This window comes from Chroicocephalus ridibundus, chromosome 24, assembly GCF_963924245.1.
Source record: "Chroicocephalus ridibundus chromosome 24, bChrRid1.1, whole genome shotgun sequence".
NCBI classification, from domain to species: Eukaryota; Metazoa; Chordata; class Aves; order Charadriiformes; family Laridae; genus Chroicocephalus; species Chroicocephalus ridibundus.
This window is the reverse complement of record NC_086307.1, coordinates 1,959,343-1,974,513: the sequence shown is the minus strand read 5'-3', so window position 1 is coordinate 1,974,513 and position 15,171 is coordinate 1,959,343. Positions and strand designations below refer to the sequence as shown.

Below are 15,171 nucleotides of genomic sequence, written 5' to 3'. Positions count from 1 at the left end.
CCCTGGAGGGGTTCAAGGCCAGGTTGGACGGGGCTTGGAGCAACCTGGGCTGGGGGAGGTGTCCCACTGGATGTGGGGGTGGAACAAGCTGATCTTTAAGGTCCCTTCCCACCCAAACCATCCTATGGTGACTCCACCACTCCCCTGGGCAGCCTGTTCCAATGTTTGATAACCCTTTCGGTGAAGAAATTTTTCCCAATATCCATCCTAAACCTCCCCTGGCGCAACTTGAGGCTGTTCCCTCTCATTCCGTGGGAGAAGAGACCAACCCCCCCTGGCTACCCCCTCCTTTCAGGGAGTTGTGGGGAGCGAGAAGGTCTCCCCTCAGCCCCCTTTTCTCCAGGCTGAGCTCCCCCAGCTCCCTCAGCCGCTCCTCACAGGACTTGGTCTCTCACCTGCTGCAAGACAGGAGCCGGGGGCTGGAGTCCAGGCACAAATTGCATCAATTCCCCAGGTGGGAAGCACCGGAGAAGCCTGTTTTCCCCTGGGAAAGGGGCCAAGGGAGCGGGTGTGCGGCGGGGACGAGGGAGACGAGCATCGCCATGCAAACCCTCAGCAGCTTCGCCAGCGTGCAGAGGCAGAAATAAAAGCACCTGGCCAGCTACAAGCTCTACCACCGCATTCGCCGAGGATCTTTTTTAGGATCTCACATTGCAATTAGGCAACAAACCCTTGCATGCACAGGTAAAAGCAGAAAATATTTCGAAGTGCCATTCCCCTGACTGGAAGGAATGAAGTAAACAGATTTCCAGATTACGGCCTCGGGCACCGCATCAAAAAATACCTCCAACCTGACTCCTCACTGGCACGACGCTTTGTCATTTAAGCCACAAAAAACAGCCGGAGCACTCCCTGCAGCCACCCATCGGGATCTGCCAGCCAAGGCAGAGCCCACCAGCGCCGCGGTAGTGGCAGCTGGATGGCTTTAATACGGGATTTTTATGTGAGCAACGCGTCCTCCCTCAAACCCTCCTTCAACAAATAAATGAAAGCAACTTCTCATGCGGCCGCGACTTTGACACGGGCTGGCCAAGCTTCCCTTTTCGCATCCTCCCTGTATCGTGGCTTTTCGGCACAAGCGCGTACCTATTGATGCCGTCTGGGCTGGCTGCGGGAGGACGGAGAGGAGCCGTTTGGCGTCGGTCCGGCTCAGGCTCTGCCCTCCTTCCCAACGGATGAGCCTCATCCGAGCACGCGTCCCTCTGGACCGACTTGACGCAAGAGTTCGGAGACAGGGAGCCAGGTCTTGGGACCGTCTGCCAACTGGGATGAGCAAACCTGGCACACCCCAGCCGGAGCAGAGGCCACCGGCCGCCGATAAGAGTAATAACAGAGAGGAGCGCTGGGTTGCGGCATCGCAGAAGCGCCCACAGACCCCCCTGTCCCTGCCCCGAGGAGCAAACACCGCGGAAGAGGCAGGAACTGGCGCGAAACGCAGCGAGTTTCAAGGCTGGTGAAGAACCTGGCAGCACCGTGGCATGGGAACTGGAGAGAAATACGCACTGGGAAGGGTGGAGTATCCTCCGGCATTGAGTCACAGGCTGCCATTGCCTCCATCAGGCTTTTGAGTTGCCTGAGCAGCCTTTTCGCTAGAGACCTCCTGATCTGGGGCTCTTCCTCCTTCTTCGAAACCCCTCGCTAAGTTAAACCAGTTGCACATCGCTAATCGCGTACAAGCAAAGCCCTAAATTGCTCGTAACGTCACACGGAGTAAAAGGAGCTGCGGCGTTTTAACATTTCACATCCGCAGCATTGATTCATTTTGGGATTCAGAGCCCAAAAACGTTTCTAGGGTAAAACTAAGCTTTTAGGTAGGAGAACACTTTCGGCAAAGCGTTGCTCTCATGGACTTGGATTTCGGAGAAGGCATCAAGCAACGATTCACAACCTGACGTTGTGCGAAGCAGCCCTGGAAGCGTCACGTACTTATTTAAGGGTCCATATCTATCAGCTGGATCGGCAGGAATTTTAGTTTTCTCGGACAAAGAGTCGAAACCACCCCATCAGACCAAAAACTGTCCCTACAGATGGGCCGTCCCCAACCCCCGCTGCCTCCTGTTCGAGCCGGTGCGGGAGCAGCGGTGGCTCTTTTCCCTCGGCAGGTCTGAGCGGCTCCAAACTGGGGAGCACTTGGTGTCCCCCAGCGTCAGGGTCCAGCAGCACCCTGGTCCCCCGGGCAGGGGGGGTTCGGGATCCCGGCACCCCTTTCCGTTAACCCATAGGAGGGGCTCTGCCCGGCCGGAGCAGGGCTGGTTTCCAGGAATGGGCTAAACAACTCCATTTCCCCTCTTTTGGGAAGTCACAACCGCTTTCAGGTGGAGCAGGAAAGCGGGTGACGCGTCTCCCAGCCCCGTTTGAACCTTCCCTTCCCTCTCCCCCATTCAGCCCCCAAAACCATGGGGCCGCCCGCCCCATCCCCAAAAAGGTGCTTCTTAAATAGAAAAATCCCCTCCCGCCCCGCAATGTGAGGGAGAGGCGATTTGCAGCAGCTCTTGCTGCTCCAGAGGTTAAAAAAAAAAAAAAACAAAAACAAAAAACAAAACAGGAAAATAAGGAGCGGGAAGGGTGAAAGTTTGCCAACCGCTGGAGCAAACAGCGGGGCGGATCAAACGCACCTGTGCCAGGGCAGCTCACCCCAGGACGGGAGAGCAGGGAGTGGGGAGTTAGAGGGGGGGGGCAAAAAACCCAGTCCCGGTGGTTCTGAGCTCCCAAAGCCAAGTTCAACCACGGAAGAGACGGGGGTCGCATGTTTCAGACAAGGCCAGCCATGGTATTTGTGCTCCGTGGATCCCGTTATCCCCTCTGTCACACCAACACCACAATATTCCCTGTTCTCTTGATCCTCCCAGGAGCTTCAAACAAGTGGCATCGCGTGGTTCGATCGACATCCCCTGTGCCTCCAACGAGAGAGGGCACCACCACAGCCCACCGCCTCCCTGCCCGATCCGCGCGTTTGGTGAGGGAAAACCAGCTAATGAGGCAGAAACGCGTTTGCAAAGGATGCTTCTCCCTCTTCCCGGCGAGGATTCCCTGCCCTGAGCCTTTCCTCAGAGGCGAGCGGCGCCGCACCTCCGAGTCCACGAGCCATAGAGAGGAAAAAAAAACAACAAAAAACCAAAAAAACACACCACAAACACAAAACCAAAAAAACCCCTTTTCCCAATGCATTAAAGCTTGATCAGCAAACTAAAAAAAAAAAAAAAAAATAAATTAGTTAGGCATCTCCTGGAGCGGGGAGACCGCCGTGCCTGCGGTGGGCGAGCAGCGGTGCCTCATTTCCCGAGCAGTGCCCCGGGAGGGTGTTAGTCACCAAGGGGAAGCGACAGCCGAACCCACGGCCTGGCCGGCCAGAAAGCCGGGCTGCGACGACAAAACCCCGCGAGGCGCCGGAGCCGCTCGGCGGGAGTTGCGCTGCTTTGCTTTCACTCAGAAGCTGCCGCACATGTTTATGATTTAACGGGAAATAGGCAGCTGTAAGGCATTAAAGTGGATTTTCTCAAAAAATAGCTAGTATAGCGCTGTAGTTACCATCAGAGTTTAAAATTCTGGTACACGTGCCTGTCTGCGTTACCCAAAACATGGTCCCTTGATTACAGACAAAGCCGCTGCACCCGGAGCAGGACGGAGACGTTTTCCTCCTACTCCGCTGGGAAAACCTGGAAGATGCCGAGTTTTCATGACTTACCACTTCACTGCGTGCTCTGAAAGCGCATGGGGACCTTCCTCCAACCCAGCCCAGCAGCCAGAGACACAACACCTCATCAGCTCAGCCCAGGGGAGGCTTGACCCAAGCCCTTTCCCACCTCCCCAGCACAGCTGGGTTTGCCCAAAACCTCCCCAGTACCAGCCCACGCCGGGCTGCCGTCCCCGTGGGCAGCTCGGCCGAGACGGAGCGCCCAGGAAGGATGCGGGCTGGGTGACAGACTGGCTCTTGTCACAATTCTGGGTCATGACAGCTTTTTCCGGAGTACCTGCATCTCTTAGGCCCGAGGGCGCCGCAGCAACCCTGGGGGTGGAGGTGGCCACCACCGCCGGAGCCAAGGGCGTTTGTTCTGTGCAGGGTTGTCCCTAAATGCCCCTATTTGTCAAAACTGGTGTGCAGACACAGCCAACACGCGTGGCGTGCTCACACTCGCCCGTCAGCCGAGTGGTTACTACCGGCTCCTTCCCACCGCGGACCAGAGCCTGCCAACGCTGATGGCACACTTGACACCAGCGTCGAGACCCAGTTTTATCCCCCTCCTATGACCGAGGGGCTGAAGCAGGCGCTGGGAGAGGATCATTCAGCCTTGAAGTTACCAGGAAAGTACGTGCGCAAGCGCCAGTTCATGGGAAGGATTCAGCCCCATCCAACTCACCCACGCAGCCCGCGAGGCGTCCTGCCCGGATTCGGAGGAAGAGCCTGCTCCTGGCCGCACCTCGGGCGCATCCAGCCGGTCCCCTGGGAGATGTCCCGAGCCCCCGGCCGCACGAGAGACACCCCGAGACCCCCTCGGAGATGCCCCGAGACCCCAGCCCCACAAAGCTGTGGCGGCGTCTGCTTATGGAGCGGCGAGGGGAGGCTGAGAGCTCCCCGCTTGCTTCTCCGGGAGAGACTTAAGACAGGCCAGCTATCAGCCAGCATCGTCCCTGCCCTAAGTATTCATTAGCTCAGGGGAAAGAGAGGGACAAAGTACAGAAAAGAGTCAATCCCACTAAGTTGTTGGGTTTGTTTGGTTGGGTTTTTTTTGGTCTTTTATGGCTTACCACAAGCTGGGGAAGTGGAGAAAGAAGTCATGCTCAGCCTGATCCTCAACTGCGGGGCACCCTGTTTGCCCACCCTAAGGCATTCAAGGGCTACAGAAGAAAGTTAGCTACGGGAAGCTAGCAATAAAAAAAAAAAAAAAATCAAAGGGAAAAGAAAAATCAAGTCTGGGGCTACCAAAGGTGCCTCGTGATAAGCCCCAGCCACTGCAGGGCTGTGGCTGCCGAGCCACGAGCAGCAGAGCTTTGTTTGCTTTTCAGACAGATGCGGTGAACAAACGCGTGTTTACCGGCACGGCCCCTCTCCCTGCGGCACCACAGCCCGCGCGGCTGGCACCTAATTCACCCGCTAGTCTTTTATTGAACTTTAAAGATGCTGATCTCCGCGCGCAGGGTCCGCGTCCTCGGCCAGAGGAGGCAGAAGCAACGTCACCCCATCAGGTGCTTCCTCACCCCGGGCTCCGGGATGGGAATCCGGCAGGATCCCAGAGCCAGCCCAGCATGTCCAACTGCAGAACTGGCTCCTAAATTAAATCTACACCAGCTGCGCCGTGTTTGGCATTAAGGTGCTGTAACCCTAACCCATTCACAAGTTAGCAGCAGATGTCTCTGCCTTTCCTACCCCTTTGGCTTGTAATTTTAGCTCCAGACAGGAGCAGCACGTAATAGCTGTTTCCTTCTTTCACGTTTTCACTTCTTATCTCTAAGAGTTATTTCTCCGAGCAAATGTTTCCAATGGAAACTCTGCCTTTAGCTTCGTCAACATGATTTCCACGCTGATAGCGCCGGTGCCCTGCCCGGACCGTTGTGCCTCCCAGTAACGCTGCCGCATCTGCGCCCAGCTAATGGCGGGGCACAGCGAGGACAGGACGAAGGGAATATTCTGTTCGAACAAATTCGGAACGGCAATTGTTCCACAGGTGCTTTCCCAGCGACACTTCGTGTCACCCGAACCCTGCCTAGATTTCAATCATCCCCTCCTCTCGCTCCGAACAGCTTCCCCCGGCTTCCTCTGTGCCTTTGTTTCCCCACTGCCGATTCCAAGGCAAGAGCAGCTGAGGAATCCTTTCCCTCGTATGCCAAAAATTAAAGGAAAGGCCACGAGCAAGGAGCTGTCCCTGCATGTGGCAAATACCACACTCCTTAAGAGCTTCACCCTTATTTCGAAATACATGCAAACAGGTTCTCGCTCAGGCGGCGAATCCCTCTATCCCGCCAAGAAGGGAAATCGCACCGAGAATACACAGCCCCCCCCCCCCCCAGACTCTAATACTGAAAATATCTCATTTATCTTATCAAGCCTAGCTTGGGGTTTGGTTTTTTTTTTTTTTTGCTAGAGATGGGGCTGATGAAGCTGCAGAATACGACTGAGTCTGCACAGGAGTAATGACCTGCTGAAGACATGCCCCGGATTTGGGAAAGAAACCGCAGCTTGGCTGAAGAGGAGAGTTTAAACCTTCATCCCCTTGACTTGGTGGAAGCACCAGGAGCGGAGCGGCCACCCTTGAGCAGAAGCAGCTCCTGGCTGGTTTCGGAGTGCCCGGGAGGGCTGGGAGAGCCACGCGAGCTCCCTTTTTAATGCCACGGCTAAACCCACACGACCAGCTCAGGTGTTACAAGACGGACATTCCCCAGACTTGCTTGCAATAAGTGCATTACGCTGGGCGAGCCGCTCCAGCGGCACTCGGATGGGCATCGAGACAAGGGTACAGAAAAGCAGCTCCTCTTTGCAAGGCACCGACCCAGAGCTCTGCAGGAAGAGTCCAGAATTCAAGGTCTCGGGATTCAGAAACTCGTAACGTATGTGGAAAAGGTAGGGCCCTTCTGAGGCTGCCGATGTGCTCCAGTGGCCTTTGAAATAATAAACCAATTCACTAAGATTCCAGGAGACAGAGGACAACCTCCGAGGTCATTCCCAGAAGGAGAGACCTGGCAGCTTTGGTGGACCTGTGCTGGACGCAGATTGCGTTAGATGTTTGCTGTAAGAGGTCTAAAATACCCAGGTACGCCCTCAAATCTACCTTGTGGCAAGCGAAAGGGGGGGAAAAAAAAAAATCACTTTTAAAGCCCCTTGCATCTATCAAGGCTTGTAGAGCTGCTGCGATTATGGATTTTCTACCCAGCTGCCTTATTTCCTAAATAGTTGTAAGAACATTTCATTTATTAGGGTGGGGAAAGACACTACCGACATGGAGAAAGCCGCATTTGGAGAAGCGGCGAGTGACAGAAGAGCTGATTTGTGATGGATTAGTCACCCTAAATCAACACCACGGCAACACAAGCCTTGACCAGCCCTTGTAACAAGCCCTAGATAAACGCAGCAGGTTTCCCCATTGGTTTAAGAGACACCCAGCTTCACCGCCAAGCACATTTCCCAGGAATTCGTGATTAGGGCAGACACTAAGCGGCGTTAAAAGAGTCTTATTGTTGAAGAAAAAGATTTGGCTCCCAATATACAGCATTAACCGGGACTGAAAGTCTCATTGTTGTGTTCAAGCGGGGTGTTACGATACGATCACGGGAGCTGCCAGCTTTGGGGTAAGATGAGACCCAAAAAAAAAAAAAAAAAAAATCAGCGTATCCCCGGACCTGCTTGCACTGAAGAGACAAGGCTGGGGCACCACAGCGGGATATTTCCAATTTACGAGAGGAAAAAAAACCAAACCTGAGTCAGGTCATCTCTGAGGCCACCCCACCGCCAGGAATATTTGCATCCACGCAGATATAGAGGGTAGGAGCTACAAGTGAACATCCCCGGGACCAGACTAACTCTCACCAGCTCCTCACAAAGGATCTCTGCCTCGCACACGAGCTCCTGATGTGGCGTCGCGATGTCTTCTCGTCCATTACTTGGATTAATTCTTTGCTTTTTCGCCCGTGCTGAAGTCCAGCCCATGCACCCACATCTCTTCTCCAGCCCCGAGCGATCCCGACAAACTCTGGTTTCCTTAAGAGCCAGGAGCGGAGCAGCGATTTCTCGGCAGATCTCTATCAGCTGATTAAAGGACAACTAGAAACGCAGCAGCCACAGGTTAAAAAAAGAAAAAGTCAGGAGCACCAAGCCAGAACGGGGGGGTGGGGTGGCGGAAAAGAACAAGAAGAAAACCAGAAGTCAGCCAAAACAAAGAGGACATCCCCAGGCCATCTCTCACCGAGGAGATGAAAGATAAACCAAACCCAGTGACCACTAGACCTTCGCATTAATCGCTGTTTTGCCTTGAGGTGAAGTTTTCGGTCAGAATTACAGCCTATTGCTGCAGATGGGGGACCCCCGAGGAAGGAGCCAGACCCACGAGCCAAGCTCTGCTGAGCCCCCTGAGCCTCCCCGGGGGGACGGACCTGCTCTGGATGCCCAGGGAATGTCGTCGGGAGGAGCTGGCTCCTGGCTCTCGGCTCCTCCGGCCTGTCTGGACGAGCCGACGGGTAAATTCAGAGCAAAGCACAACCCCAGCACGTGATGCCAAGGCAGAGTCGTGCCCTGCCCTCGACAGGCAGTTCCTTCTCCAGCAATTTTACTGCTACTTAAGGAAGCGAGTGGGTGGGCAGGGTTAGAATTGTTCCCCTCTACTAAGAAATCGGTGGCTAATTCTGCTTTTCTCCTTCCCAGAGATGAGCTGTAGCAATCCCGTTCCCCCCCACATCAGCCGTTTATCAGTTCGGCTTGCCCTGGAGCAGAAAGCCCTCCGGCCAGGTGTGTCTGGGCAGCAAAAAGAAACAGAAATGACATTTTCTGTGCAGTGTCTGCGAGGAGAGGAGCGCTGAGCACTGCCCCTCACCTGCCAGAGGTGAAGCATCCCCCCTCCTGTGAGCAGATCCGCGCATTTATCCATGGATTCAGGCAGCCGCTGTCGTCGGTGCATTGCCCCAAATCCCACCTCATCGTTTCCCTGCTAAGTTTGCGTCGCAAAGATCACACAGACATTTTTGTCACAACACGCTTCGCCAGTTTGAAATTCTGTCACCCGCATGTAGAGAATAAAACATTTCTTGCAGTGCAGGAGCCCCGTGCGCGCGCAGCGGTCCTGGTACAGACACCAGGTCTCCTACCCTGCCACGGTGAGCGATAGTTCGGATTTCGAGAGCATCGGGCAGCCCAACCACACCGGTTTGTGTGTCCTCTGCCAGTCACGCGCAGCATCAACGAGGAGGACAGTGTGGGAGGCCACCCAGGGCAGCAGCCAGAGCACAGAAAAACAGGTTTCTCCTCCTCTGTCCAACACTGACCAGACCACAGGATTACTCTAATGTCTGAGCACGAAGCAGGAACGCTCGGGGAAAAAAAAAAAAAACACACACACAAAAACAACAAAACAGTCGCCTCTTCTTTGAGTGTGCCAGCGAGAGCACAACTGGAAACTCCAGTTATCAGGCACGGACAGGTACAAAACTGCCTGCACCCAGCTGCTGGGACAAACAGCTAGAGGAAAGCAATGTGGCAGGACTGCCGGGTTGAGAAGAGCTCTCCCCGCTTCGGGAAGAGTCCCCAGAAAGAGAGATTTAAGCTCAGTATCGGGAACTAGTCAGCACCATCCCCACGTCGAGCGTAAGCCAGGCCACGGAAATAAAATTTATCTTTACCCGGAGCAAACAGCACCGAGCGAAAAGAGTCTCCTGTCCAAGAGGGCACCAGGGCCTTGGGACGACAAAGATCGACGAGACACGAGTTCTTCTCAGCCCGGGTTTCCCCGGGCATCGCCCTCAAGCTCTACACGTGGCAGCCGGTACTCGCCACCCCTCCCGGGCCACAAAGGTGTGCTAACGCTCGCAGCTCTCATCAAGGACACTGCGTGTTCCGCAAAACTAAGCAAGTTTAAATATAGACCGTGCTTACATCTTATCTGCGTTCTGTTAAACGGGCGTATTTATGGCGCTGTGAGCGCTTATGTATAAGGAACCCTCCATGTCAGCACTATCCACGTCCCTGCAGGGGAGAGAAGTGAAGCCTTTGCAGACCTGAGGTGACACACAGCTCCCCAAGCCCTGTCCCTCGCCTGGCAGCAGGTGACAGACAGACAGCACGGGACAGACAGCCCCGCGGGCAAGGGACCGGTCACTCGTCCCCACCACTGATGGCCTCGCCCATGGCACCAGCCGATGGTGGGAGGCTTCTTGCCCAAGCGAGTCGGAGGAGGGGGAGCGCCGATAAAAGCGGGAGGTGTTGTGCGTTGGGAAATTCAGACAGCACCTACGCGAGCTGGGCACCCAGCCTGCCGCAGCCAGGACGGAAAGGCCCCGAGCAAAGGGGAACACAGGCTCCCGCTGCACAAACCCTTGGGAAAAGGCACAGACTTCCCAGGAGAGATTCAGAAAGGCTCCGTGGGTCAAGAACGCCCTTTCCAACCTAATTCACCTCATCCGGCCCACCGGCGCTTCCACCAAAGAACCTCTGGGAACTGCAAACACGCGCAGGACTTTTGGTTAAGTCACTCACCGGTGTCCCACTGACTGGGAAAAGTCACAGCTCAGAAGTCGCGTCAGCAGGTCCCGACGCCTTGGGCAGACAGCATGTATTCCTGGCAATGAGGAAACTACTTTTAGATATACAGATAAAGGTTCCAGGTATTGTTTTTCATCACTTTTACACCCCGTTTCCATTTATTAGTAGCCAAAAGTCACCTACATGTGAGGTTTACACTGGTACTGCCGTTAAATGCCACAGATAAGAAAACCCTACTCGAGTTGCAGCTGATTCAGCAGCAAACACCGAAAAGGAAGGGGGAAGCAGGGGAGGGTGGCACCGGTGACTGCCCTGTCACATCGGTCCTTCAGCCGAAGTCACGGCGAGGCCTCTCGACTGCAGGAGACCCATTCCCCAGCCACGGCCTCTGCTTCGTCAGGTCACTGCCGAGAAGCTCCGTTTTAGAGCCTTTGAGAGTCTCTGACCTTCCTTATCTCCTCGGACTTTTGCTCCCCTTGTCCTTTGTTGTTCCTCACGCCCTGGTTTAACCGTCCTTCCCTCTCCCAACCCCACCGGCACACGCTTGCCCTCGTGGGCTGCTGGGTCTTGTTCCAAAAAAAAAAATAATATATATATATAAATAAATGCACTTTTCATTTTTAGACTAGTTCATCTGGAAGGGCCCTACAACAAGCAGCTAGTCCAACTCCATTTTCACCCGGTCCTCCAGCTGTCCTCCTCCACAGCGGGTACAACGTCAGAGACACAATTTAACCCGAACAGCCCAAATCAGAGGGCCGCTTTCCCGCAATCGCTGCATTAACGCTCGGCTGTAAAAACAGAGATATTGACCCCGCCATTGAAGAAGCGGTTCCACTTGCATTTCTCTCATTCGGGGGCTGTATTTTAATCCCCCGCCCTTGCAAAACTGTTCTAAATCAACGCCACTGCCTCCTCCCCAGCACAGGGTGTTGCCAGATCGCAGGGGGCGCCCACGTGCACCGGGGTGGGCAACTATCGCTCCAGGGTGGGCAACGAAGAGAGTAACTGGGAAACTGGAGTTTCCAGTCACCTCTGGGTCTCCCAAAATACGCTCTCGTGGGGCGGGGGAGGGGGAGAAAACCATCAAGAGAAACCAGCCCTCCATGGGCTGCGAGCCCAGCAGCCGGCTGTCGCAACAACTTTCACCCCCGAAGTAAGTTTCGCCCCCCGCTCTTTCTGCCCGGGCGATGCACGCTGAGTGCGAGCCGTTCCGCGCCGGTTACGCAAACCCCGGGGCAGAGCTCCGCATTGCTCCGCCGCCTCTTACTCAAGAGACACCACCGGGAGGTTACCCAAAGGGGGAACCACCCCCTCGGAGCTACGATTAGGAAAGAGTCGGTGGCAAGTAGAGACGCTTCAGGAGGATCCGGAGCAGCCGCCATCCGGATCACAGGTTCCGGCATCTCCGGAACCGTGACGATGACAGTTCTCCTCCCAGGGCTGCTGTATCCCCTCTGCCAGAGCTCATTGCTGCGGGATGGGACACTGCCCAGCACCCAGACACATCCCCACCAACGTGGTACCATTATTTAGATGCCACCTGCACTTACTCACTTGCCACCCGCGTCATATTCAAATACAAAAAGGGCACCACGCAAAAAAAAAAAAACAAAAAAAACCCCACTGCCCACAAGACAGTTCCAAAACAGGACACCCCGTACGCAGAAGTGGGATTTAATTCCTTCCACGTGACGGGGTTTTAGGAAAGTCCCTTGTAGCAGCGCCCGATGCCCACCCACAAAACAGCCCCTGCACCTACTGCGGCCGTGCACGTCCTTCCTCCGGCTGATTGCCCTCGTTTGTGGGTGTCGTTAGACCGAGGAGGTTCACGCCAGAGCCATCAGACCTTACCCTGCACCCCAGACGCGTGTCCCCTTCCTCTCGCAGCCGACGCGCTGCCAGGGGCTCACACTCCCTTGCACAAGTAGGGGAAGATGTGCCGCAGCTCGGCTGACAGCTTTCCCCCCCCGCACACACACCCCGACCTCCGCGTGGGAGACACAGACCCATTTACAACCGCTTTTAACTCTGATTATTCCTCTCCCGGTGAGTTGACATTTCAGCATTTCCCCTTCACAAGCCACAGGAAGCTCGGGCCAGACTGACTTCGCTTTGGCTCAGCGACAGCGGGTTAAAAATTGTTCCTGAGTGCACCTCTAGCCGCAGAGAGGGAGACAGCCGCTTCTCCAGTTAGCTATTAAATGGAAAAATAGGCTCGATTATCCAGTTATTTTGTCTTAAGTACACTGGGATGCAGGATACAAACATCTAGTGAAAAACTAACTGACCCGAGGCACATTCTTGCCTGATGAAAAACCTACTTTTGTGCTTCATGCCTTTGTTATTCAAAATCCCGTTGCGAGATCTTACACCTGATGTGTTTACAGACAAGCAGGATCTCGGGCAGACATCTGCCAACGCCTCCTGCACCTGACCGGCCTTCCTCGCTCCTCTTCCTCACTCCTCGGGGTCCGTGATGCCGGAGGGACGGCTGTCCAAGCCGTGCAATGCCAACACGTGGCTCCCAGAGCTCCCCAGCCTCAGCCAGGCACATTTTTTTGGCCCTACCTCCCAGTTAAACACGCTGTCACGGGGCCCACCCAAAAGCCACGCTGCAGCCAAGAGCTACCAACCTCATCTGATTTGACTCAGTTTTAACCGGCTGCTTTTGGAGAAGGAAGAAGAGGTTTTATTCAAATAAGTAATCACGGCCGTAGCTTCCTCCCCGAAAGCAGACAGGTTAAATATTCCTCCCTCGCCGCGCAGAGGCACGCGCGGCACTAACCCAAGGCAGCCCGGCTCGCTCTCGCTGCCCGGCAGACGCGGAGGAAGCACCGAGAGGGTCGGCAAACGGAGCAGGACGGCAAGCAGATGTCTGCCTGCCTGCCTTCAGGAGGAGACGCACGTTGCCCCGAGATCGCTGGTGCTCCTTTAACCAAGTCCTGGGAGGAAGATGAGTCACTGCCCAGCTCGTGTGGGAGGAGAGCACGCCACAAAACGCTGCAGAGCCAGGGCTGGCTTCTCGTGAAAACCAGTTTCTGAAGAAACTCTTACTGCCAAAGGCTCCAACCCCCAGGAAGGGGTAAAAAGAGGAAGGAGCAGCTCGCCCCAGAGAACAGGCACCTCTACCTGCCCTACGCCGGCCCCCCAGGTCCCTTTGGGTGCTCAGCCCTGGCCCCAGGGTGCCTTGCTTGGTCTGGGGAAAAATAATTCCCCCCCGGCTTTCCGCCTGTGAGAGCTGTGGGAAGATCCCCGGTACCTTCGTTTTCTTCACGCTGGGGACTCGCGGCTGAAAGATCCTGACAGTCACATCCGACACAGGCAACGGGATCGCTCGGAGACGGACCAGAAAGTCCCTGGGGAATTACAAACGAGCGCGCGATTACGGCCATGCTGGGGTCTCAGCCTGGCTTTTGAAGTCTCTCTCCCCCCCACACCCCCTGGCTTCAAAAAACCGTGGAGATTAAGTTTAAGATGCATTTTAAAGCTGATCATTAATCAGGCACTTGTCTGAATCTGAAACCAACCTGTTGATAAGGCACAGGCTGGAAACCCTAAAACACCAGTTAAGCACCCCAAAAGCACCCAGGTAATTCATCAGCTTCAGAGCCCCCCGGAAAGGGTTTGGGGACACAGGGAGGGGGGACAGGGATGAACTCCTGTGAGGGGGGATGGAGGGTGAAGCTCAGGAAGGGGCTCAGGGCTGCGGAGGGGAAAAGGGGGGTTCACACCAACGAGGGGTATGTGACTGGGACCAGCTTCCCCCCCCTCACGCTGACCCCAGAAAAGGTGAATGCGGCCAGAATTTTGGGGGGAAAGAAAGCACCCACCCCCCCAGTTACATTTCCCCCCCCCCAGCTCTAAGCTGAACCCTCACTTCTGAGCCCAGTAAGGGGTGGTCAGACCCAAAACTGGACAGCACTGGGGGGACCCTGACATCCCCCAGATCAGGGGCTGCCCCAGAACTCACAGGGAGGGACTGAGACCTCTCCCCCCCCCAAAAAACCTAAGAGGACCCCAGTTTTGGCAGGGGAGGCCCTGAACAGCCCAGAGAGCCCCCAGGGACCCCCAACCTCGGGGGGACAAACATACATAGGACCCCCAAACCAGAATGAGGAGCACAGGGAGCCCCACACCCACACGGGACCCCAAACCAGGGAGCAGACAGGGCCCCGGGGGGGGGGGCCCAACACCCACGAGAGATCCCCAAAGCACCAGGGTGGGGGAGAGAGGGTACGATGCACCCCTGGTACCCTGCAGGACCCCTCAACTAGTAGTGAGTGACCCCATGCCCGCGCCCCTCCGGCCACGGAGGCACCAGTACCCCGACACATCCGCATGCCCCAGTCCGTGGGGGGCACCGGGGGCATTCCCCACAGCAACAGCCGCCCCCCACCCACACCCGGCGGGCACAACCCGCGCCCCGGCGACCACCAGAGCCACTGCCACCCCCGAGACCCGGCCCGGGGCGGGCACCGGGTGGGGGTTTCCCTCAGAAACACCGTCCCCGCAAGCCCCCGGTACCTGCGCTCCCGGCGCCGCTACCCCCTCCCTCCCCCACCGCCCCGGAGCCGCCTTTTGACGGGAACCGGCCGGCGCCGCGCCCGGCCCCTCGCGGAGACCACGCCCCCTCTGCCACACGCCCCGCCCCGCCTCGCCAATGCCAGCGCAGCACCGCCTCGGCACCGCCCCCTTGGGGGCGTGTCCAGTCCGGCACCGCCTACCAGCACCATATAAGGTCATGGCGGCGCGAATCCCCGCCCGCTGGGGGCGTAGCGAGGGCTGGCGGGAGATTGCACGTGGCCGCCTGCCGCTCCCCCGGCGCTGCCCGGCTCCGGGACCCCCGGCAACCCCCTTCCCAGCTCGGTCCCCCGCTTCGGCCCAGCCCCTGCCCCTGCTGCCCCGCTCCCCTGGCCGGCGGGGTGCCCTCTGCCCTGCGGGTGTTCCGGTTTGAGGAGCCCGCGCCGATTTATTGTCGTTTAGACAAT

General features: G+C 56.4%; 1 protein-coding gene across 5 annotated transcripts in view; it reads right to left on the bottom strand.

The window, feature by feature from the left end:
* The window catches only part of VDR (vitamin D receptor), a 46,058-nt gene extending 31,304 nt beyond the window's left edge, over positions 1–14,754 (bottom strand). For 2 of the 5 annotated variants that reach the window (XM_063359232.1, XM_063359228.1), the window contains exons 1-3: positions 14,708–14,754; positions 13,443–13,539; positions 10,175–10,256 (exon numbers count right to left, since the gene is read on the bottom strand). The gene's annotated coding sequence lies outside the window, so the exon portion shown is untranslated. Of the gene's footprint in view, positions 1–4,358; positions 4,456–7,519; positions 7,736–10,174; positions 10,257–13,442; positions 13,540–14,707 lie in introns of those variants that run through there. The other 3 variants (XM_063359230.1, XM_063359229.1, XM_063359231.1) reach the window with 3 other exon arrangements.
* Between the last annotated feature and the right edge of the window lie 417 nt (positions 14,755–15,171).